The sequence below is a fragment of the Rattus rattus genome, chromosome 16 (assembly GCF_011064425.1).
Source record: "Rattus rattus isolate New Zealand chromosome 16, Rrattus_CSIRO_v1, whole genome shotgun sequence".
Classification (NCBI taxonomy): domain Eukaryota; kingdom Metazoa; phylum Chordata; class Mammalia; order Rodentia; family Muridae; genus Rattus; species Rattus rattus.
In genome coordinates this window covers 14,859,748-14,882,966 of record NC_046169.1, presented here as the reverse complement: position 1 = coordinate 14,882,966, position 23,219 = coordinate 14,859,748, and the positions used below count along the sequence as shown (strand labels likewise).

At 39.8% G+C, this 23,219-nt stretch overlaps 1 pseudogene; it reads right to left on the bottom strand.

Moving 5' to 3' along the window:
- Nucleotides 1–6,732: 6,732 nt before the first annotated feature.
- Nucleotides 6,733–16,968, bottom strand: LOC116885882 (annotated as a pseudogene).
- Nucleotides 16,969–23,219: the final 6,251 nt, after the last annotated feature.

The following is a 23,219-nucleotide window of genomic DNA, read 5'->3' as shown; positions in this document are numbered from 1 at the left end:
GAATTATTTTCAAAAAATTTGTCAATTTTTTTCCTTAAATATTTTCTGTGTCTTCAATATTTTGAGGATTATTTTCCAAAAAAATCATCAATTTTTTTCCTTAAATAATTTCTGTTATTATATTGAAGATTATTTTGCAATAAGGTTTTCGATTTTTTTCTGAAATATTTTCTGTGTCTTTTATATTTTCAGGAAGATTTTCCAAAAATCTTCAAAATTTTTCTGAAATATTTTCTGCATCTTTAATAATTTCAGGAAGAGTTTCCCAAAAATCCTTATTTCCAGAAATATTTTCTGTGTTGTTTATAATTTCAGGATTATTTTCCCAGTAATCCTCATTTTTTCCTTAAATATATTCTCTTTAATTTTTGAGAATTATTTTCTAAAAAAGCCTTCACATTTTTTCTTAAATATTTTCTGTGTCCTTTATATTTTGAGGTTTAGCTTTCTGAAGTTTTTTTCTGTGTCTTTTGTATTTTCAGGATGATTTTCTCAAAAATTTTTACCTTAAATAATTTTTGTGTCTTAAACATTTTGAGGATTATTTTTAAAGAATTTCTTCAAATTTTTTTCATAAATATTTTCTGCGTGTGCCATAGTTCAGGATTATTTTCTAAAAAGAATCTTCAAGGTTTTTGTAAAGTATTTTCTGTGTCTTTTATATTTTCAGGAATATTTTCCCAAAAATAGTCATTTTTTTCCTTAAATATTTTATGTGACTTTCATATTGTGAGCATTATCTTCCAAAAAATTCTTCAAATGATATTTTGAGGATTATTTTCTAAAAAAAAGTCTTCAGTTTTTTTCTGGTATATTTTCTGTCTTTTATATTTTCAAAATTATTTTCCAAAAAAATCGTGTATTTTTTCCTTAAATATTTTCTTTGCCTTTAATATTTTGAGGATTATTTTCCAAAAAAAAAATCTTCAATTTTTTTCTGAAATATTTTCTGTGTCTCTTATATTTTCAGGATTATTTTCCCTAAGATTGTCATTATTTTCCTTAAATTTTTTTCTGTCTTTAATATTTTCAGGATTATTTTCAAAAAAAATCTTCAATTATTTGTTAAATACTTTATTTGTCTTTTATATTTTCAAGATTATTTTCCCAAAAATCTTGAATTTTTTTCTGATATATTTCCTGTATCCTTTATATTTTCAGTATGATTTTCCCAAAATCATCATTTTTTTTCCTTAAATATCTCTATCTTTAATATTTTCAGGATTTTTTCAAAAAAAATCTTCAAATTTTTTCTGATATATTTTCTGTGTCTTTTATATTTTCAGGATGATTTTCTCAAAAATTGTCCATTTTTATCTTTAAATATTTCATGTATCTTCATATTTTGAGGGTTATTTTACTAAAAAATCTTTAATGTTTTTCTGAAATATTTTCTGTATCTTTTACATTTTTAAAAAGATTTTTAAAAAAATCATCATTTTTTCCTTAAATATTTTCTGTCTTTAGTATATTTAGGATAATTTAAAAAAATAACCTTCAAACATTTTCTTAAATAATTTCTGTGTTTTTTATATTTTCAGGATGATTTTCCAAAAAATTGCCATTTTTTTCCTTAAATATTTTCTGTCTTTAATATTGTGAGGATTATTTTCCCATAAAAATTCAAAAATTTTCAGAGAAATTTTCTGTGTCTTTTATATTTTCAAGATTATTTTCCCAAAAATCTTGAATTTTTTCTGAAATATTTTCTCTCTTTTATAATTTCAGGATGATTTTCCCAAAAATCTTCAAATTTTTTTTCTGAAATATATTTTGCATCTTTTATATTTTCTGGATGATTTTCCAAAAAAACTCAATTTTTTCTGAATTATTTTCTGTGTCTTTTATATTTTCAGGATTATAAATTCAATGCAATGCCCATCAAAATTCCAACTCAATTTTTCATGGTGTTAGAAAGAACAATTTGCAAATTCATTTGGAATAACAGATAACCCAGGTTAGGGAAAACTCTCCTCTACTATAAAAGAACTTCTGGATGAATCACCATCCCTGATCTCAAGCTGTACAGAGCAATAGTGATTAAAAAAAAAAAAAACTGTATGATATTGGTATAGAGTCAGGCAGTCAGATCAATGGATTAGAATTGAAGACCCAGAAATGAACCCACACACCTATGGTCATTTGCTCTGTGACAAAGGAGCTATAACCATTTAGTGGGAAATAAGATAGTATTTTCAACAAATGGTGCTGGTTCAACTGGAGGTCAGCATGTAGAAGAATGCAAATCTATCCCTTCTTATCACCCTGTACAAAACTCAAGTACAAGTGGTTTAAGGACATCCACACAAAACAACATACACTTGAACTAATAGAAGAACAAGTGCGGAAGAGCCTCCAGCCCACAGGAACTGGGGAAATTTTCCTGAACAGAACACCGATGGCTGATGCTTTAAGATCATGAATCAACAAATGGGTCCTCATAAAATTGCAAAGTTTCTCTAAGGCAAAGGACACTGTTATTAGGACAAACAGCAAGCAACAGATTGGGGAAAGATTTTTACTAATCCTACATGGGATAGATGGTTAATATCCAATATATACAAAGAACTCAAGCAGTTAGACTCCAAAGAATCAAATAACCCTATGAAAAATGGGGTACAGAGAGCTAAACAGAATTCTCAGCTGAGAAATACTTAAAGAATGTTCAACATCTTTAGTCATCAGGGAAATGCAAATCAAAACAACACCAAGATTCCACCTCACACCAGTCAGAATGGCTAAGATAAAAAACTCAGGTGACAAGAGATGCTGGCAAGGATGTGGAGAAAGAACACTCCTCCATTGTTGTTGGGAGTGCAAGCTGGTACAACCACTCTGGAAATTATACTGGAGGTTCCTCAGAAAATTGGACATAATACTACCTGAGGACCCAGCTATACCACTCCTGGGCATATACCCAAAAGATTCTCCAACATACAACAAGAATACATGCTCCACTAAAGTCACAGCAGCCTTACTTATAATAGCCAGAAGCTGGAAAGAACCCAGTTGTCCTTCAACAGAGGAATAGATACAAAAAAGTAGTACACAAAGGAGTACTACTCAGCTATTAAAAACAAGAACTTCATGAAATTCATAGGCAAATGGATGGAACTCAAAAATATCATTCTGAGTGAGGTAACCCAATCACAATAAAAGCTCACATGGTATGCACTCACTGATAAGGGGATATTAGCCCCAAACCTTGGATTTCCCAAGATTCATCCACAGACCACATGAAGCTCAAGAAGGAGGACAACTTCTTCAGTCCTTCTTAGAAGGAAGAACAAAAATATTCATAGGAGGGGATATAGAGACAAAGTTTGGAGCATAGACTGAAGGAATGGCCATTCAGAACCTGCCTCACCTGGAGATCCAGCCCAAATACCTACAGCCACCATACCCACAAAATCTTGCTGATGCCAAGAAGTGCATGCTGACAGGAGCCTGATATAACTATCTCCTGAAAGGATCTGCCAGAGCTTAACAAATACAGAAGTGAATGCTTGCAGCCAACCATTGAACTGAGAAAAGGGTCCCTATTGGAGGAGTTAGATTGAAGGAGCTGAAGGTGTTTGCAACCCCATAAGAACAACAATACCAAATCAACCAGAGCTCCCAGGGTCTAAACCACCATCCAAAGAGTACATATGGATAGTCCTATGGCTCTAGCTGCATATGTAGCAGAGGATGGCCTTGTTGGGCACCAGAGGGAGGCGAAGCCCTTGGTCTTGCCAAGGCTGGACACCCCATTGTAGGGGAATGTCAGGACAGGCAGGCAGGAAGAGGTGGGTGGTTCAAAGGCAATAGCATTTGAAATGTAAATTAAAAAATTCAATAAAACAAATAAAGATAAGCACCACCAAAAAAAAAAGAATTGAAAAATTTCAAGAACCAATAAGTTTGATATATATGCACAACTGCTCCATATGCTACAAGATATTGCAATTCCCACGGACCAATTGGCCAGATAAAAGTATAGAACTGGTCCACATTATCTTTAACAACTGATGAAGTTGGTTGGATAGCTGGAGGTTTCCATGCATTTATGGCCTTCTTTTTCTGAAGCCTCTCCAAGATGTTGAACTGTCACAACACTTATAAGATTCTCATAGGTACAGCTTGAGGTATAGTTCTTATGATTTTATTCTTGGCAGTTTCATAATTTTAGCTTGTAAATTAAGGCCTTTGTTTTAGTTTGAATTTATACAGAGGGAGAAACATAGATTTAATTTTACTCTTCTGCAGGTGAATATCTTATTTGTTAGCACCATTTGTTAAGTAGATATCTTTCCCTCTTTTATTAAAAAATTGTTCTTTGAGAATTTCATAATGATGTATTTGATCCCATTAACCACAAATTCAGCCCATATCTGCACCACCTTCTTTACACACCCAACTTTCTGTTTGCTTTCTTAAAAAATAAATGCGTCAAATTTGAACTGTGCTATACATGTACTCTTAGGTATGTGGCCACCCATTGCAGCATGGTTGAGCCACTAGACTCACACAGTTAAAAATACGACTCTTCTTCTTCCAATAGCTTCTTAGATAGGGGTGGGGCTTCATATTCACCTCCCCTCTCCATAGTTTTTGTTTGGCTTGAGTTTGGGCAAGACTAATTTCCCATAACCATAGACTCATGTATCTCTTAACCCTCATTGGAGAAGCATGGCTATTTTTTAGTAGATGGCAATGAACACACAGATCTCCAATTGGCCAAGTGGAGAGATGAAGATGCTGAAAAATAAAGAATTAAGAATAATGGGGGTTGGGGATTTAGCTCAGTGGTAGAGCGCTTGCCTAGCAAGTGCAAGGCCCTGGGTTCAGTCCTCAGCTCCAAAAAAAAAAAAAAAAAAAAAAAAAAGAATTAAGAATAGCTATAAATCGGCCACCTCTATCATATGTCCCCCTCCTAAGGCCCAGAGATCATCACAGAAGAGGTAGCATAAAGTTCATAAAATTCAGAGACTGTGACTACAAGAAGATGATGTTTGCTGCATAACATCGGAAGTTGCACATATGAACCCACAGTAGCTATGAGAGTAGGCTGTCTTTAAAAACAAGTTTATGTTCAGATACTTTTGCCAAAACCATGTGGGTTTATTTCTGAATCCCCTATTCCATTTATGTTACCTACTTTTCTATTGCCATGATAAATATCATGACCAAGGCAACTTAGAGGGAAAAGGGTTTACTTGTACTTCTAGAGGATTTAAGAGTCCACGATGGTAACACGTGGCAGGCATTATGGCATGAACAGAGGCTATATGCTCACATCTTGAACCACAAGCAGGAGACAGCAAGAGCAAATAGGAAATTGCACGAAGCTTTTATACCTCAAAACCTGGCCCAGATGATATGCTTCCCCCAGCAAGCCCAGATCTCCAAGGCATCTCCAAACAGCAATACTAGCTAGGGATCAAATATTCAAATGCCAGAGCCTATGGGGGATGGTCTCATTTAAAGTGCTACACCGTTTCATTGGTCTACATGTCTGTTTTATGACAGTACAATGGTTTCGTTTTCACTACAGCCTTATAGTATAGTTTGAGGCCATGTATTGTCATACTTTTAGCAGTGTTTACTCTGCGTATAATGGCTTGTCTATGTGACATTTTGTGTTTCCATATACATTTTGAATTTTTCACAGTTCTATGAATATGATACCGAAAATTTGATAGGAATTACATTAGAATTTTGGCAGTGTTCACAATAGTAATTCTGCCAATCCTGGACCATGGAAAGTCTCACCATCATTTCAACTTTCTTTAGTTTCTTTTTACACTGTCTTAAGTTTTTGTTGCAGAGGTCTTCCATTTCTTTTGTTATCATTATTCCTGGGTACTTCATTTTTTTCAGCTATCATGAGCATGATACTTCCCTGATTTGATACTCAGCCAAGTTCATTTTTAGTATATATAGAAGATACTGAGTTTTACCTTAATTTTTATCCTGTTCCTTTACTGATCATGTTTATTATATATAAAAGATGTTTTTTGATAAAGTTTTGGGTTCTATTAAGCAGAGAATCCTGTCATTTATAACCAGGAATAGTTGGACTTCTTTAGTTACCATATCTACCCCTTTAATAACTCTCTCTTGTCTTATTATTATAGCTAAGACTTCAAACATTAGATTACAAGATGATAGTACACACATGCTAGTGATCTAAAAAAGAAAAAAATGAGCATGGAAATAAAATCCAATCTCCAACCATAACATACTAATACATTACCCCAAAGGGCTTAAGCTCACGACACACCATGAAATGAAAAATACACATTGAAAAACTATAGTTTCTGATTTTCCTTTATAAAATTATATATAAAGCTTTGTATGCTGAGCGCAGGTTTTCCTAACAGTAATAACATTTATTATTATTTTAAAGAACAGAAGATTTATTTGTTATATATGCCATTTGAAGTTAAATTATGCTTAAACGTGGTAATAGAGGTCTTAAAATCTTAAAGTTTTTCTGGACAAAATATAGAGAATGACAACATGTAGATGGTTGGCTATTTCATTGATGATAAAGTATAATAAATAGAATTATCAATCGAATAGTGAAGCTGAGCTTAGAGAAAGAGAACTTTCAATAATATAATAAAAGGAGCATAATCTACTTCATCATCAGATCAGTGTATTCAGATCTCACCATGAGGATCTGAATCCTGCACTCATGGGGATTTCTTAAGACTCAACAGGTGTGATTTGTTGCTATGTCAAAACCTATTTCACAGCACTTTTTGTATCTTTGCTCCTCAGACAATAGATGAATGGGTTCAGCATAGGAATGACCACGCTGTACAAAACTGGAGCTCTTTCAGTTGACTGCGAGTTTTCTGTTGCAATAGAACTCAGGTATAGACTTATTCCTGTGCAATAAAATAAAGGGACAACTGAGAGATGTGATGTACAAGTAGAAAATGCTTTGTACTTCCCTTGAGCTGGTGAGATGGCATGTATGCAGGAAAGTATTTCAGAGTAAGAGCAGAGGATGACAATGAGGGATCCAGCTGCCAACGACACAGGTAAAAGATACACGACAAGAACCTCAAGGAGGTTGTCTGAACAGGCAAGTTGTAACACCTGATTAAGCTCACAGAAAAAGTGATAAATTTTCAATTCTGTGCAGAAGGACAATTGTAAAACCATGAAGCCTTGTAATGAGACATGCAAGACATTGACTGTCCAGGATATCAGAACCATTAACACACAGAATCTGGGATTCATGACGAGTGTGTAATGCAAGAGCTTACAAATGGCAACATATCAGTCATAAGCCGTTATGGTAAATAGAAAGATATCCAGTCCTGAAAAGAATATGAGGGGAAGCATTTGGGTGATGCATTTTTTATACATTGTGATTCAAGGTTCACTAGTATCTTCGGTACAGTGGTGGAGGAGAAACATATCCACAAGTGGCAAGTTGAAGAGGAGGAGTACATGGGTCTGTATAGGTAAGAGTCTGAGATGGTGAGCAAGATGATAAGCAAGTTCCCAAGCACTGTAACTACGTACATGACCAGGAATAGTCTAAATAGGACAGGCTGCATTTGTGTCCTCTGAAATTCCCAGGAGAAGAAATTGTGAAATTTTTGTATCATTCTTTGCATCCACGTGGTTTAAATTACTAAAAATTGAAAACGAAACAGAAAAATGTAGCAATGTAATTATATGGAAACCTATCATATTCTGCAGTCAATATTTTGTATACAATAATATTTTGTCTACCCATCTATGACATGGAAATCTTCACTAATTCTCAGAATTTTCTCAGTAAGTTACATACCGACATATTTAAACACTAACCCATGTCTCAATAGGCTTTGTCAATACTAAACCTAATCATTTCTGGGGAGAGAAAATATTAACCGGAAAAATGCCACTATAAGATTGACCTATGGACAAGCTTGTGGTGCATTCTCTTGATTGGTGGTCAATATGTGTGTACAACCCCATGTCAGACATGTGGTACCTCTCTGACCAGGTGGTTATGCTATAAGAAAGATGTCTGAAGTTTAGCAGTTCTGGTCCCAAAGACATAGCAAAATCTAAAACCTTTTTAAAATCTCTAAAGAAGATGATTTTACTAATAAGTTCTCAGACAATACTTAAACAAGGATGGTAAGTAGCCAAGGACCAAAGCAACCAAGATTCGGCCTCTCGTTATTCCACATATCCTGCAGCACATATGGTGACACATGGCTCTGAAGAAATAACACAATAGGGAAAATAAGGAAGACACTTTAGGATATACTAACCTTTTGGCTAAAAGTATAAAAGAAGACAAAGAACATGGAGATCAGTTTGAGTATGTGTGTGTGTGTGTTGGGGGGGGGTGAGTATTTTGAAGGGGAAAGTATAGGATCACAATATATTGTATATAATTGTAAAAATAAATTTAAAAAATAGAGTCTGTAAAGGTATAAATGAGCAGAACTTGCTCCACAGGGAAAATGAGGAGAAACAAAGTTCCCTTGATGGTGCTAAAACATGAAGATACCAAAGTAGTGACTCCGATCAGAAGTGTTTCATTTGCATCTTAATGTGGCTGAAAAGTATTTTGTCAATTGAAATTACAATTTGTTATTTACAAGTGTCACTTTTTTGTACCAGTTTCTTTAATATGTGTCCTTTGTTGAAATCTATTGAGCCAACTTTGTCCTATCATATGTGATCTTGCCCCCACAGACAGACAAACCAGACAAACACATACACATAAAGCACACACATATATGAATGTACACAGTTCTTGAAAACAAGTCACAAACCATGACTTCTCATGTGCTCATGTGCTTCTTGGTTTCCTACCAATATTATGTGATTCTTACTCCCATCACGTTATAGGCATTTTCCTTGTGTTATTCTAGAATTTTCAGCTTTAAAATCCTTGCTAAATCCAGTAAGCATATTCCGGTTCTGTCTTTTGTTTCATCCAACATGCACTTCCCCCAAAGCATGTTCTCTAGAATTCTTCATTCACCAGAAAACATCTCTCTCATATTGAATTCAATTCTGTGTGTAGTTAATCCCTCTGGCATCACATTGTACAAATCGTTATCATGTTCTGTGTCTGAACATTCTGGTGAGTAGACCTAATCTGCCTTGCTTATCTTTGTACTCTTATGGTGATAGTAAATATGTGTGCATTATATACTACAACAACATAAAACATAAAAAGAAAATTAAAAGGTATACAAATAATGACAATGGCTACAAAGTAAAAATTTCCAAACAGTTCTATGTTAAAGACTTGGACTGGTCATCAATAATTAAGTAAAAATACTATATATATATATATATATATATATATATATATATATGTTTCAACTATTTATCTGTGTACTTTGGAAATATTTTGCAACACAATCTCATAGCAGACTTTCTGGATTCCTGGCTCTTAAAATCCTTCTGTTCCTTATTCTGAGATGTTCCCTGAACCTTAGGTGTGAGGATTGTATTGTAGATATTAGTTGCAGTTGAGTAACTCCTAACAAAATTGACAGGTGTTGGGAGCTATGCCATTAAAGCCCTCCATTATTTTTTTTTTCAGAGCTGGGGACCGAACCCAGGCCCTTGTGCTTGCCAGGCAAGCGCTCTACCACTGAGCTAAATCCCCAACCCCAAAGCCCTCCATTATTAATGTTAATATTATAGTTAAGAGTTAAGTGTGACTGGGTTCATGGAAAATCCCCAGCCAGCTGCAGAAGACTAATACAGATCTGGTGGTCAGGATGCCTAGTAATATGACAAACTTGTGTCCTTTCTGAGAAATACATCTGACATCAGGTTGCCTAACGATATGACAAACTTGTGACCTTTCTGAGAAACTGAAGAAATTAAGTTTCATAGATGTGAAAAACAAAGTTGTAAAAACAAGGTTTTTGAGATATACATCTGACGTCAAGTTGCGTAATGTTATGACAAAGTTGTTTTTTTTTTTTAAACAAATGGCTTTTTTAAAAAATATTTGTTATGTATACAGTGTTGTGCCTGCATGTCTGCCTGCAGTCCAGAAGAGGGCACCAGATCTCATTACAGATGGTAGTGAGCCACCATGTGGTTGCTGGGAATTGAACTCAGGACCCCTGGAAGAGCAGTCAGTGCTCTTAACCTCTGAGCCATCTCTCCAGCCCTATGACAAAGTTTTGGTGATCAAGATGTTGAGTCAAGAATGACCAGACTATTCTGACCGAGTTAAGTTAGGACAAAACAAAGAACTGTTCTTAGAAAACCCCCCCCACCCCTCCCTGTGGTAAATCCCAAGAACAACCACAAGATGTCATCCTGACCTTGCCTGACCATCCAGTTCCTCCCCCGCCTCCTCTGAGGAATTTTCCAACTTATCCCTTTCCCAGTAATTTTCCAAGGCCAGGTGTAGGGCTGCATGAGGAAAGTAACTAATTGAGCCAAGAACAGCCCCTTGAGCAGGCCAGCCAATACCTGACCAGATCCTTTGTCCTGTGTTCCACCAATGAGAATAGGCCACTTAACCCTGTTGCTGAAGTCCGCCCTCTGTAGAGAATAAAAGTTGTGTGCTTTTTGAGCTTGGGGTTGCCTCTCCCTGTGTGGATGATCAACCCCACGTACGTGGATTATCAATCCTCTTTATTACATCATTTCCTTTGTCAATTTGTGATCTGTGGGTTGCACTCCTGAGGTAAGGCCACTACGGGGTCTTACGACAAAACCAACATCCTTCGACATCAGCTGACAACAAGGGCCAGTGTCCTTGGCCTGCATAAATGTTTCCCATCCCCCCTCCCTCTGTTACCCCTGCTATGGTATACATTCAACCTTGGGAAAAAATAAAATTTGTCGCCTTGATCAGACTCTTGTCTTGGCATCCTTCTTCGAGTCTCTTGTCCTCCATTCTCTCCTAGGTGGTCCTCAACCTCTGCTGACTGCCCTGAGGCAGACAGGGAAGCTGCATCCCTGAAACCTCACTACTGTGTCTGCCCAAACAAGATCCGAACAATATGATATCAGTAGACATGTTAATGTATAAGGGGGAAATGTCATGGGCCCCATCCAGAGATGAAGATCTAGTCAATTAATGATTGCTTAGAAAGGTAGAATTAATCTTTCTCAGGGATGAATCCCCTACCCTCAATTAGTTATGCAGTACCAAGAGGCCAATCCTAAAAACATATAAGCAACAATGAAGGGAATCATCAGGTTGCATTTGCATATTTATGTACTATATAACGTTATGCATACACATATACTAATAAAGAAAAAGGGGTATGAATTTGAAAGGGAGTGAGGGAGTGATAAAGGACATGAGCGGGGTTGGAGCAAGGAAATGGAGAAGAAAAATTATTTACTTATTGTACTGGCTGGTTTTATGTGTCAACTTGACACAAGCTGGAGTTATCACAGAGAAAGGAGTTTCAGTGGAGGAAATGCCTCCACGAGACCCAGCTGTAAGGCATTTGCTCAACTGGTGATCAAGCGGGGAGGACCCAGCCCATTGTGGGTGGTGCCATCCCTAGGCTGATGCCATCCCTGGGCTGAGGGTCTTGGGTTCTATAAAAGAGCAAGCTGAGCAGGCCAGGGGAAGCAAGCCAGTAAGACTAGGCCTAAGAATGAGGCAAGTCCAGGCAAGCTCAGGCAAGTCAGTCACTAGAAAAAAAAACCAGGCTTCAGGCAGCTAGTCAGAAACTGCCATGCCATCCAAAGCTGCCCCGACACCTCGCCTGAAGCAAGGACAATTTCCAGACTTCCCAAGAAACAGTTTCCACCCCTGGTAATGACTCTAGAATGTCTGTAGATCTGGACCCAACAGATTAAGATAGAGATCATCTACCCCAAAATTCCCCTAATGTGCTTTAAATCAGGTCTTCAAGCTTACTTGGTGGTCTATCTTAGTTATGGGAAGTGGTTTATAGTTAGTCTCCAAATCCAGTAATGACATCATCCCTTTCATTAAAAACCCTATTTCCTGGGAATTGTGCTGGCCCAGTGTGATCTGTTTAGAAACAGCTGCCTTCCAACTAACATGTGATGTGGAAACTGGGATTCATTAGTGACTAGCCCAGGTGGGCCAAGGCCCAGCCTCCAGCACCGCAGCAGCCACAGACACCGCTGGGGTCACCACCGCCTGCAACAGGTACACCAGTTGTACGATCCCACTTTTTCTGCCACTGGACCATCAAACCTTCACATGAGCATTAGCAGATTGTTAATGCTCATTCTGGTTTTCATTCTGGTCAGTGGGGAGGGGGGCTTCTTTCAGAGAGGTCTAGCCACCCTCTATGGGCTTAGGGGTGGGCTTTACATGATCCCTATGACCACTGATGCACAAAATAAGACTTTGACCATGGATGATTTCCCTCTGGAAAATGGTTTTCATGACCCCTTCCTCTTGGGTTCTAGTAGCCATGGGGGGGGAAAAAACTCCTAAGCTTAGGTGGGCCACTTTTTGCTGTGAGTCCAAGACTCAACCAGCCCCTAGCATCTGCGTGATGACCCAATAAATCTAGACTGGCTTCACATTTGTATTAGTTGTTGAGTTTTTCTTGGGATGCTGGTATGAATAGTTCAATAACATATCCTCGTCATCCAGTGGATATCTTGTCATCTTCGATCATGCCTCCAGGTTCCCATCTGGCATGTATCCTGGAAAATCTCAAATCCCTAAAGCTAATGCCCAATTTGAGGGAGGGCATCAAAGCTTGTATACGTCTGCAATAAGGTCCGGATTTAGTACCCATTAGACAACGGCTCTAGGTGGCCACTTAATGGCACATTAGATTCAATCATTTTAGTCTGTATGAAAGAAAATAGAAAGAGTTCCCCTATGTCTAAGCTTTTACCTATCTTCACTCCAAACCCTCTCTGTTCTTGTCCCCCAACTCAACTCTTAGCTATGAAACCTCTACCAGATGACACCACAACCCTCAATCCAGCTAACAAACCAGCCCCTTGCCATTGCAGACTTGACTCTATATGCCTTTCAAAACCCCAACCATCTTAGCTTCTTCTTAGCAGACTTCATCAGAACCTCCTTGCTCGACCTCTCCAGACGCCCCCTCCTCCTGTGCCAGCTGCAGGCTGCTCCAATCCTCCTACCCTCTCACCTACTTTCAGCCCTCCCATCACTTGCTCTAAGTCCACAGCTAAACCCCCTATAAGTTCTTCTCCCCCAAGGACACTGAACCCAGCATTGGTCCTTCTTTTAAGGAAAGTTGCTTGGGTATATGGTCTAATCAGTATACATATTCCTTTCTTATTAAGTGAACTTTCTCAAATAGAAAACAGACTGGGATCCTCTCTCTTTAACTCCCCTGCCTTTATTAAAGAAGTTCACTATGTTGCTCAGCCTTATAGCTTGACTTTCCATGATGTACATATGATTCTCACTAATAATTTGCTTACTGACAAATGAAGTGAGTTTGGGAACACCCAAGAATCCATGCAGACAAGACTCATTGAACAGATTCGACATATCCAATTGGATCTAAGGCAATACTTGACCAGGTTCCCTGATGGAATTCTAATTCCCCAGGTGGTATTTTAGTCAGAGATAGATTCATAACCTGCCTTCTGGCTGGTGTCCATAGGGCAGCATTAAAACCAGTAAATTTTGCGAAGCTCCAAGAGGTCATCAAAGATAAACAAGAAAACCTGTCACAATTTTTAGAGTACCTTACAAAGACCATATTACAATAAACTAATTTAGACCCTGAAAACCCAGAAGGTAAGCAACTCTGGATGACTGACTTCATTTCCCAGAGCTACCCTGACATTAAAGCCAAACTTAGATGTTTGGAGAAGGGACCCCTAACTCCACAGGCAGAAGTCTTGGTGCTGGACTTCAAAGTTTACCATCAGAGAGATGAAAAAGGCCTGCAGACAAAAATACCATATGCTGGCAAAGGCTGTCCAACCAGCCCCAGCCACTGCCCCGGACTCCTGGTCCTCTAAGGCTTAGAGACAACCAGGCTCCTGTTACAAGTGTGGTCAACAAGGTCATTGGGTGAGGGCTTGCCCTAATCCCTGCAAGCCAAAAGAGCCACGCCTTAGGTACAATCAGGAGGGACACTGGGCTATTGATTGCCCTTATGCCACTCAGGACAGAGGGACATCACTCCCAGGTAACCCTCCAGCTGATTTCTTAGACTTGGCTATGGACAACTGAAGAGACATGAGCTCCCTTGAAGGACCACTTCCATCACCAGCAGGATGCCCTGGGTAGTCATAATGGGTATGTGTGTGGCCAATCTTCCTCTTGAACACTGGGGCTACTTACCCAGTCCTGACGAAGTTTGGGAAATCCACCTCTTCTTCTTGTTCCCCTGTTGTCAGGGTAGGAGGACAACTGTACCTTCCTCACCCGATCCCACCACTTAGTTGCATTTTTAGGGGTGTTCTTCTCACCTATTTCTTTTTGGCAGTGCCAACATGTCTTGTCCCCTTATTGGGAAGGGATCTTCTAGCTAAGCTGGGAGCCTCTATTTCCTTTGCTCTCCCTATTAGTGTAAACACAAGTTTGCCAGCCGTCCCTCTGCTCCTCCTTCTAGCCAGTCAACCTACTAACTCTAACGTGTTGCTTCTTTTGCCAGCTTCTTAGGTATATCCTCAAGCCTGGGATGTCTCCAGAAACCCTCTGTTGCTAAACATCATTCTCCTGTTGTCATCCAATTACTGGACTCTATCAGGCACATCACCCAAGTTCAGTACCCTCTCTCTCTCCAGAGCCTTAGGGGATTTAAACCTATCATCTCTGACCTCTTAAGAAAAAAACTCCTCCATCCTACCTCTTCCTTTTTTAACACCCTACACTAGCAGTTAAGAAACCTAATGGGACCTATCACCTGGTTCAACATCTCAGGTTCATTAATTCTGCAGTGGTTCCTCTCCATCCTGCTGTGGCTAATCCTAACACACTTCTTTCCACTATCCCCTTGGGGACTTCACATTTATCAGTTCTTGATCTTAAGGATGTGTTTTCTCTATCCTTCTAGATGCCCAGTCACAGAACATACCTGGATTGATCCTGACAACTGGACTGTTCTACCTCAGGGATTCTGGGACAGCCCACACCTATTTAGCCAGGCTCTGGCTTCTGACTTGCTTTCTCTGTCTCTCCCTAAATCTAAGATTGTCTATTACATAGAGGACATTCTTCTTTGTAGCCCCTTTCTAGAAATTAGCTAAGCTGACACATCTGCTCTTCTAAATTTCCTGTTCAGTTGAGGCTACGGAGTCTCACCTTCTAAAGTCCAACTGACCACTCCTCACATTACCTATTTGGGACTAACTATTACCCCAACCCACAAAGCTATTAATTTAGTTAGGAACCTAATTCAGTTTCTAACTGTTCCTTCTACAAAGGAATAGCCAGTTTTTCTTTTACATTCCTGGGTTCCTTCCTTTCCCCTCCTTTCTTGCCCTTTATATGAAGCAGAGTTAAGCTCCACCCATGAACCTCTTCTCAATCCTTTTCAAAGGCTCCAATAGGCTCTCCATAAGGGTCTGGACTTACACCTCCCTGGGTTGACTCATCATTTTTTCCCTCTGTGTAACTGAAAATGAGGGATTTGCCCTTGAAGTCTTAGGCCACCAACTGGGGCCCTCTTTTGCACCTGTAGCATACATGTCAAAAAACCTAGATCTAACAGTCCAGGTATGGGCACCTTGTATTCATACCTTAGCAACCGCTGAACTTCTTATTCAAGAATCTAAAACACTAATCTTTGGGTTGCCTATAACTGTCTTCTTTTCTCATAACCTGTGACAACATCTAAGTTACCAAAGCTTACAAACTCTGCCTCCTTCTAGGGTTCTTTTTCTTTAGGTAGCACTAATAGAAGATTTTATACTCACCTCCCAATCATGCCTGCCTCTTAATATTTCCAATCTTCTTCTTCAAATATTAACCATTCCCTATCTCATTTCCGCTCTGAAACTTTAGAGAAAGTATATTACCTTATTCTCCACACACACAGGAGAACACATTACCTTAGACCATCTATACCTGGTATATAGATGGCAGCTCCTTTCTACATGACAGGGCCAGAAGAACTGACTATGCTATAGTGTCAGACACAGAGGTGGTTGAGGCACAGGCCCTCCCTGCTCATAGGCTGAATTGATAGCCCTTACTCATGCCTTGCAACTGGCACAGGGACAATTCCTCCACATCTACACAGACTCCAAATATGCTTTCCCTATCCTCCTGCCCCACACGGCTATCTGTAGTGAGTGCAGGTTACTTATGATGAAAGGAAGATCAGTAACTAATGCAAACCAAATTATGGCCATGCTAAAGACCTCCCCACCTTCCCACAGCGATTGGGATTGTCCACTGTACATCCCACCAGACAAATGGCTCTGTTGTCTCCAAGGGAAACAACAGAGCCGACGAGATAGCTAGAGCTGTGGTGGCCTTAGGGGCCTAGACTCATTTCACCCTCCTCAGGGCATTCTTACACCACAACCCACATCCGCACGCTCACTACCTGACACTTGTCAAACTCTGTCCTATCCTCACCAACTCTTTCACCCTGATAGCCAAGCATTGTCTTATTTTGCTACTCCTGAGGACTTATGTTTCTTAAAATCTATCACTGCCTCTTGCAAAATCTGTCAGATGTCAGACTATCGTGCCCACCTCGTCCAGCAAGGAAGATGCAACACCGTCAGATTCTTCTTAACAGCCTTTTATTGCAGGACCACCTCATTTGCTGATATGGGGAATTCAAGCAGCAAAAGCGCTCGCCTTATATAGACAGCAGGCTGAGGCTATGCTAATTGTCCTTCAGGGATTGGTGGAGCATGAAACACCTCATTAGCATGGTACTGCTCCCTCATTAGCATATTACTGGCCAACTGATGCCAGTGCAAAACCTGAGCATGCACAGTACCGTTGTTCACCACAGGAGGGCGCCCTACATCAGACTCCAACTCCGGATATTGTAGCACCTCTTTTCCTACCCGGCAGGGTAGAGGTTCCATTTCTGCAACTCACTGGAAACTTGACTTTACCCACATGCCCAGTGTCAAACATGTCAAGTACCTCCTGGTCTTGGAAATTTTCTTGCAGTGAGTAGAGGCATTTCCCACAACTAACAAAAGGCTTCATCCCATGATTCGGTGTTCTAGTCCCCCTTCAGTCAGACAATGGTCCTGAATCCATTTCCCAAAGTTTTCAAACTCTAGCTAAAACTCTAGACATCCCCTGGCATTTTCATAATCCCTATTACCCCCAGTTCTCAGGTAAGGTGGAAAGAACTAACTGCTCTTTAAAAACCACTCTTGTCAAACTGTCACAGGAACATCAGCTCTATTGGGTAAAACTCCTACCTCTGGCTCTTTTTAGGCTACGGGGTCTCCCCAAGTGATGTCTCTTCATCTCAACTTTTGAACTCATGTATGGACATCTGGTCCTAACTCTTGGTCTTTCACTTAAAAGCTTTCTCCTCGCTGATCACCTACTTACCCCATGATTTTGCCCCTCTGCTCTCTCCTATGGAACTTTGCTGACCATTGTCTAGCAAGGCCACAAACTATCCCCTGTTCACTGCCTGTCAACATTGGAGACCAAGTTCTTCTATACTCTCCAGATCATTGGCCCTCACCTCTCTCTCCTAAATGGCAGGGCCATTTCAAAGTAATTCTTGTGACTCCTACAGCTGCTAAACTCGAGGGACTCTCTCATTGAGGTGAGGACTGTCTCACCTTAAACCTTTCACTCCTCCACCTCGAAATGACTCTTTTTACTACACATTGACCCCAATAGGACCCTGCTCTCTTAAGCTCCAGAAGATGTCAGGACCACTCACGTTGTCCCCAATCCCAGAAAAATGAGAGTCCACTCCAGCAACTGTGCTTGATCCCAGTGGATTAGACATGGGCTTCTCATCCTCTCCCTGCTGTTCATTTCCATGCAGGATAACCCTTACATCTGGAGATTCAAGGTTCAAAACCCACACTGATAACAAAAAGTCTTTCCAAATAAGGTCGGGAAACTGTTCCATAGCTAGATGCCAAAAGCTGATACAAATTGCTGTCATCCCTATATCTGTCATTCCATCTAAATATTATTACCTTGTTGTTTGTTTCTTCTTTGACCAGATGAAAGGTGATTGTAAAATATAGCCAGACGAATATGGGGGCTGCCCATATTGGTCTTGCCAGATACATATGTTAGGATCATGGATCAATCGCTTCTTCTATCAACAGTGTAAGACCCTCTTCTTCTATATACAAGACCCATGGAATCCCAGGCGGCAAACAGGAGTTATTGGTAAGCTCTTCCGTAAAAACCAAACTGGGTCCCTAGTGAGTACTATTCACATCTACAGAACATATGGCTCAATTGCCCAACGTCTAGATAGCATAAAAGTCGGAAAAATAATCAAACACTCCTCCAACATCCTTACCTTCTTGATATCCCCCCTCATAAATGGCACTAACTTGTAATTTTGCCTTTTGCTGCAGACCATGATCTTGCATACCAACTCCTTAATGCCACGTGACCTGGTCACTTAGAGATTGCTGGCTATGTGTACCCCCTGGAACTAACTCCCAGTTGCCACTTACGATCTCTCCAGTGATACTACTAAGTAATCTCATCTTACCTTTTATAAGCTGCCCTGACTCCGATGTTGCCATGACCTCATACCTTTTCTTTATCCCCCTTTTTGGCATGGCAAACTGTTTTAAGACATCCAGGAAATGTTCTGTAGGAACGCCCAGCTCCCTAGACTGCAATAGAACCATGACCCTTGAGACCTCATCTATGCCACAGTGTTCTGCACTCCAAAACACGTCAACCCTTTGTGGCACTCAAGTATATCATCACCTACCTGCCTGCTGGTTAGGAGTTTGCACGTTGGTGTTCCTTTTCACTGAACTAGGAGTAACCCATGGAAAAGAACCTCTAGCAATCCTGGTTGTAGACATGATACCTGCCCAACGTGACAAGAGGACAGTTTAGGTTGTGCCGCTCATGGTCGCTGTGGGAATAGCTATCGGTCCTGGTGCTGGGATGGCAGGGCTGACTACTTACTTCCCTAACACTGTACAGTAGTTCTCTTCCTGGATTGACAATGTTCTCTTCCTGGCTAAATCCCCAACCCGACAATTTTTTTTAACAAATATCTGAAACCATGCTCACAGTCCAGAAACACATCGATTCTTTGGCAGCAATGCTGCTTCAGAATCAATGATTTATGTGCATAATTAGAGAGAAGGGTCTATTACCTTTCCTCAGCCTGTGGGTATCCAACTTTGTTAGTCTGTTTTATAGGATGAGAACTCCTAGATTTAACGTTATCCATGTGTCTGTTTTTATGCTAGTACCATGGTTATTTATTTGGTTTCTATAATTTGAAGTTGGGTGTGCTCCATCTGCAGTATCATTTTTGTTTAATTTTGCTTTGAATATCCTATGTCTTTTTACCTCCATATAAAATTTCGTATTTTCCCCACTATGGTTTTAAAGAATAGCATTGGATTTTTGATTGGAAATGCACTGAATCTATAAAATAACTTCAGCAGGATGGTCACTTTTGCAAGATTAGGTCTTTCAAAAGGATGCTGTTCCTATCTTCTGGTCTCTTCCTCAACTTCATTCTTTGGTGTCTTTAAAAACGTCACTTTAGACACTGCAGAAATCTTTTGTTTCCTTGGTTAGGTTTTTTTTCTTAGATTTGTTTTTTATTACATTATTTTTTGTGGTTATTGTGTGATTTCTCTGATTTCTTTTTCAATCTTTTTGTTGTTAGTATATAGGAAGGCTACTGAGTGCTGTGTGTTAAGTTTGTATTATGCTATTTTCCTGAATATATTTATCAGCTTTAAGAATTTTAAGTGTGTATGTGTGTGTAGATTTATTTCTATTTCATTAATTCCTGACGATTTTGATTATTTCTTCTCTCCTCTCATCTGATATTTGTTTTGTTCTTGTTTTTTTCAAAGTTTTAAGGTATAAAGTAGAAAAACTGAAATGCAATAGAGCCAAAATAGAAAAAAAGCCATGCTTCCAATCTCAAATCCCAGGTGGTAATGAGCTGAATACCATAACCAGGTAATAATCATAATGTGCAAAGTGCCTTGCTGCAGAAAGAGTGTCATTCTTTGTCACCAGAGGAACCTGTGATAGGGACAAGCGTTAATCTAGGGGAGTGACTTTTCTCTAACTGAGTCTTTTTCTTCATGGCAGACTAGACAGAAAGATAGGTTTCTTTTCATCACAATTATGGAGTGCTATAACCAGAGGCCATATTAAATATAGGTTTCAAGGCTCGGTCAAAATGAAATAGGGAGATAGGGATGCAAACACAGCTTTTTTTTTGTAGCTGGTGTCCACAAGAGGCAGCTATTGAAACAAGCGTGATTAGATGGAGATTCTGTAAGAAAGTTAAGGAGGGGAGATACGATTTAGGAATGGGGTAGCATGACCTGCTCGGGACATGGAAAATGATAGCGATGCATATGAGAGAGCTGGGACTGGGTGGACCCTGGGCTTTGACGGAGATGCACCAGCTGCAAGAAACTCGGAACATTATTATCTCTAGCTGAGTGAGAAGGCAGGCCAGTTGTCGGAACGCAGTTCAAGAATGAAGCTGTATGAGAGGAGTTCTGAGTGTTTGTGAGAAAACTCACAAGAAAACAAGATTCCTGTGACCCTAGTTCCTTCAAAACATAGGCTTATTCTTAGAATATGCTTTTGTGCTCCTCCCAGGGGTAGCAAAAAAAAAAAAAAAAATGGAGTGAAGCTTGTTTCAGATTACTCCTTGCTGCTTATCATTGTGATTCAGATAATATTTCTACACACGTGTCCTTATAATCATACACAGCTTAAACTCATGTGAACTTTGCTCATATGATCTTGCTTAACCCTTAGAATATTGCCTGATGCTCTAAATAAATTTATTTATTGCACAGGACTTTTGTTCACCTCGCTTTTCGGCCCATTCTCCCAGGTCCCACTGCCTCCAGATCTTTGACAGTGAGATGATCTTGGTAGTGGCTTTCTACAGGGGAGCAGTCTCAGGCTACATTCATCTGGAAGCTATAAATGACACTTTCTTTACTTTCTGTCAGCATTCATTCTCAGAGGAGAAGGCTTTACTATTCCCCTCAGCCTGATCCCTTCTTGTTCCCATGGGTCTGAGGCACTGATGTCCTTAACATGGCTGTGCTCATATCAACAATACATACTCACACTTCATCCATTTCCCATGATGGAAGATTAGTTGTCTCATTCTCTGCGATGATGAATGAGTCCTAGTTCTTACAGATTTTCACAGAGAACAGGAGTTCGGAGCTCAGAACCAACGCTTAGCCTCCGAACAACTTTTGCCAAGGCTGTGTGTTCTGCACCATGACACTGAGAATTCTGAGTCAACAAATCATTGGCTTTTTACAGCCTTCTCCTCACCATAATCAATTTACTGGTCATGGCACTCTGAAAGCTCTGAGGAACTCGAGCAAGAATCCCAATTCCCTTTTTTACTCATGTGGTCTGACACTTCAAGGGACACTCCTGTTCTTTTATTCTTCCCTCCGTGTAAGAAAATTGAGGTTTCTGTAGTGAGTAAATATACTACCTAATGATAACCTCAAAAGGCTCATTGACTTTGGCAGAGGCTTCTGTGAAAGCAAGGAGGTTTTTCAGCTGAATGAAGCCCTTTGCTGGCTAAGAACACCAATTAGGAAGGCGAGAACCAAGAGCTCCTTTAGACAAGAACCCCTATCTGGTAAGTAAAGCACCTGTTAGCAGATTCCACAGCTAGTGGATGTCTTAGTCAGCGTTCGATTGCTGTAAAGAGTTACCATGGACTCAGCAACTATTAAACAAGAAAGCATTTAGTTGGGGCTGGCTTACAGTTTCAGACGTTTACCTCGTTATTGTTTTTTTTTTTTAGATTTATTTTATTTATTCCATGATGTTTACACTGTTGCTGTCTTTCAGACACACCTATTGCTATGGTAGATGGGAAGGACCTCTGGAAGAGCAGTCAGTACTCTTAACCGCTGAGTATGCAGACAGACACGTATGCAGACAGAGAAGTATTTGGGAGTTCTACATGATCTATAGGCAGCTAGAAGAGAGCTACTAGACCTGGTTTCAAACTCAGGCACGAGGCTCATGCACGTGCTGGGAAAGGCTTTCTCTTTGACGCCCCTACCCCAAATAAATATTGCATTATGCTGAGTTAAAAAAAATCTTTATTTTTCTTTTAAAGGTGTGGAACCAGTTTCCTTTTGCCCTAACTTCTTTCCTCCTTCATCCTTTCTTTCCTGTCCTGTTCTCATTGTGAAGCCCAGGATGAACCAGAACTTGGAGTTCTCCTAACTCCTCACCCTCCACAGTACTGGGATTATAGCTATGAGCCATCACCCTCAGGAACAATCAAAACTTACTGTGGTAGTTTGAATGCACTGCTTGGGGAGGTGGTGGACCATTTGGGACACTGAGCCTTGCTAGAGGAAGTAAGCCCCTGGGGGCCAACTGTGACAATTTATATTTCCTCCTTATTTCCAGTTTTCCCGCTTTACGAGCTGGCCATGCTTTGACTGACGGTGCGATCTCTAAGCTTTGTGCTCTGGCCACCTGCTCCTATGCCTCCTCCACCATTACAGACTCTTCCTCTGGAACTGCGAGCCGAAATAAATTCTTCCTTCCGTAAGTTGCTTTGGGTCATGCTGTTTTATCATGACAACAGAAAGTAATAATACAGTTATTGAATACAGTACCATAGGCCCAGTGGTAGGTGGTTTATACGTATAATACATTGAGAGAATTGATTAATGAAAAACGTTTCTCAGTTTTGGATTGTGTTCGGGGACTAAAGGTCAGTGGTGTGATATGATCATAGCATGCAGAAGGGCTTGATTCAGTTTCCACTTGTTTGCATTTGAAACCCAGTTCTCCCAATTAATAGCTCAGTAATCCTGGGCAAGCAATTTTCCCTATAAGTGGCAATCCCTTCACCTTAAAATGTATGCCTCACGGAATGGCTGGGAGGGTGAAATGTGTTAGCCACTGTCAGCACAGATTTGGAAGAGTGCAAATTCTCAATCACTGTAGCCAGTGCTGCACCACTGCAATCCTAGCACTTGGGAGGCAGATGCAGGAAGAATAGGATTCCAAAGTTATCCTGAGCTACATAGAGAGACCCTGTTTAAAAACAAAACAAAGGATACTGGACAGTTTTTAGGCATAGAGCACTCACCTACCATATATATGACCATCT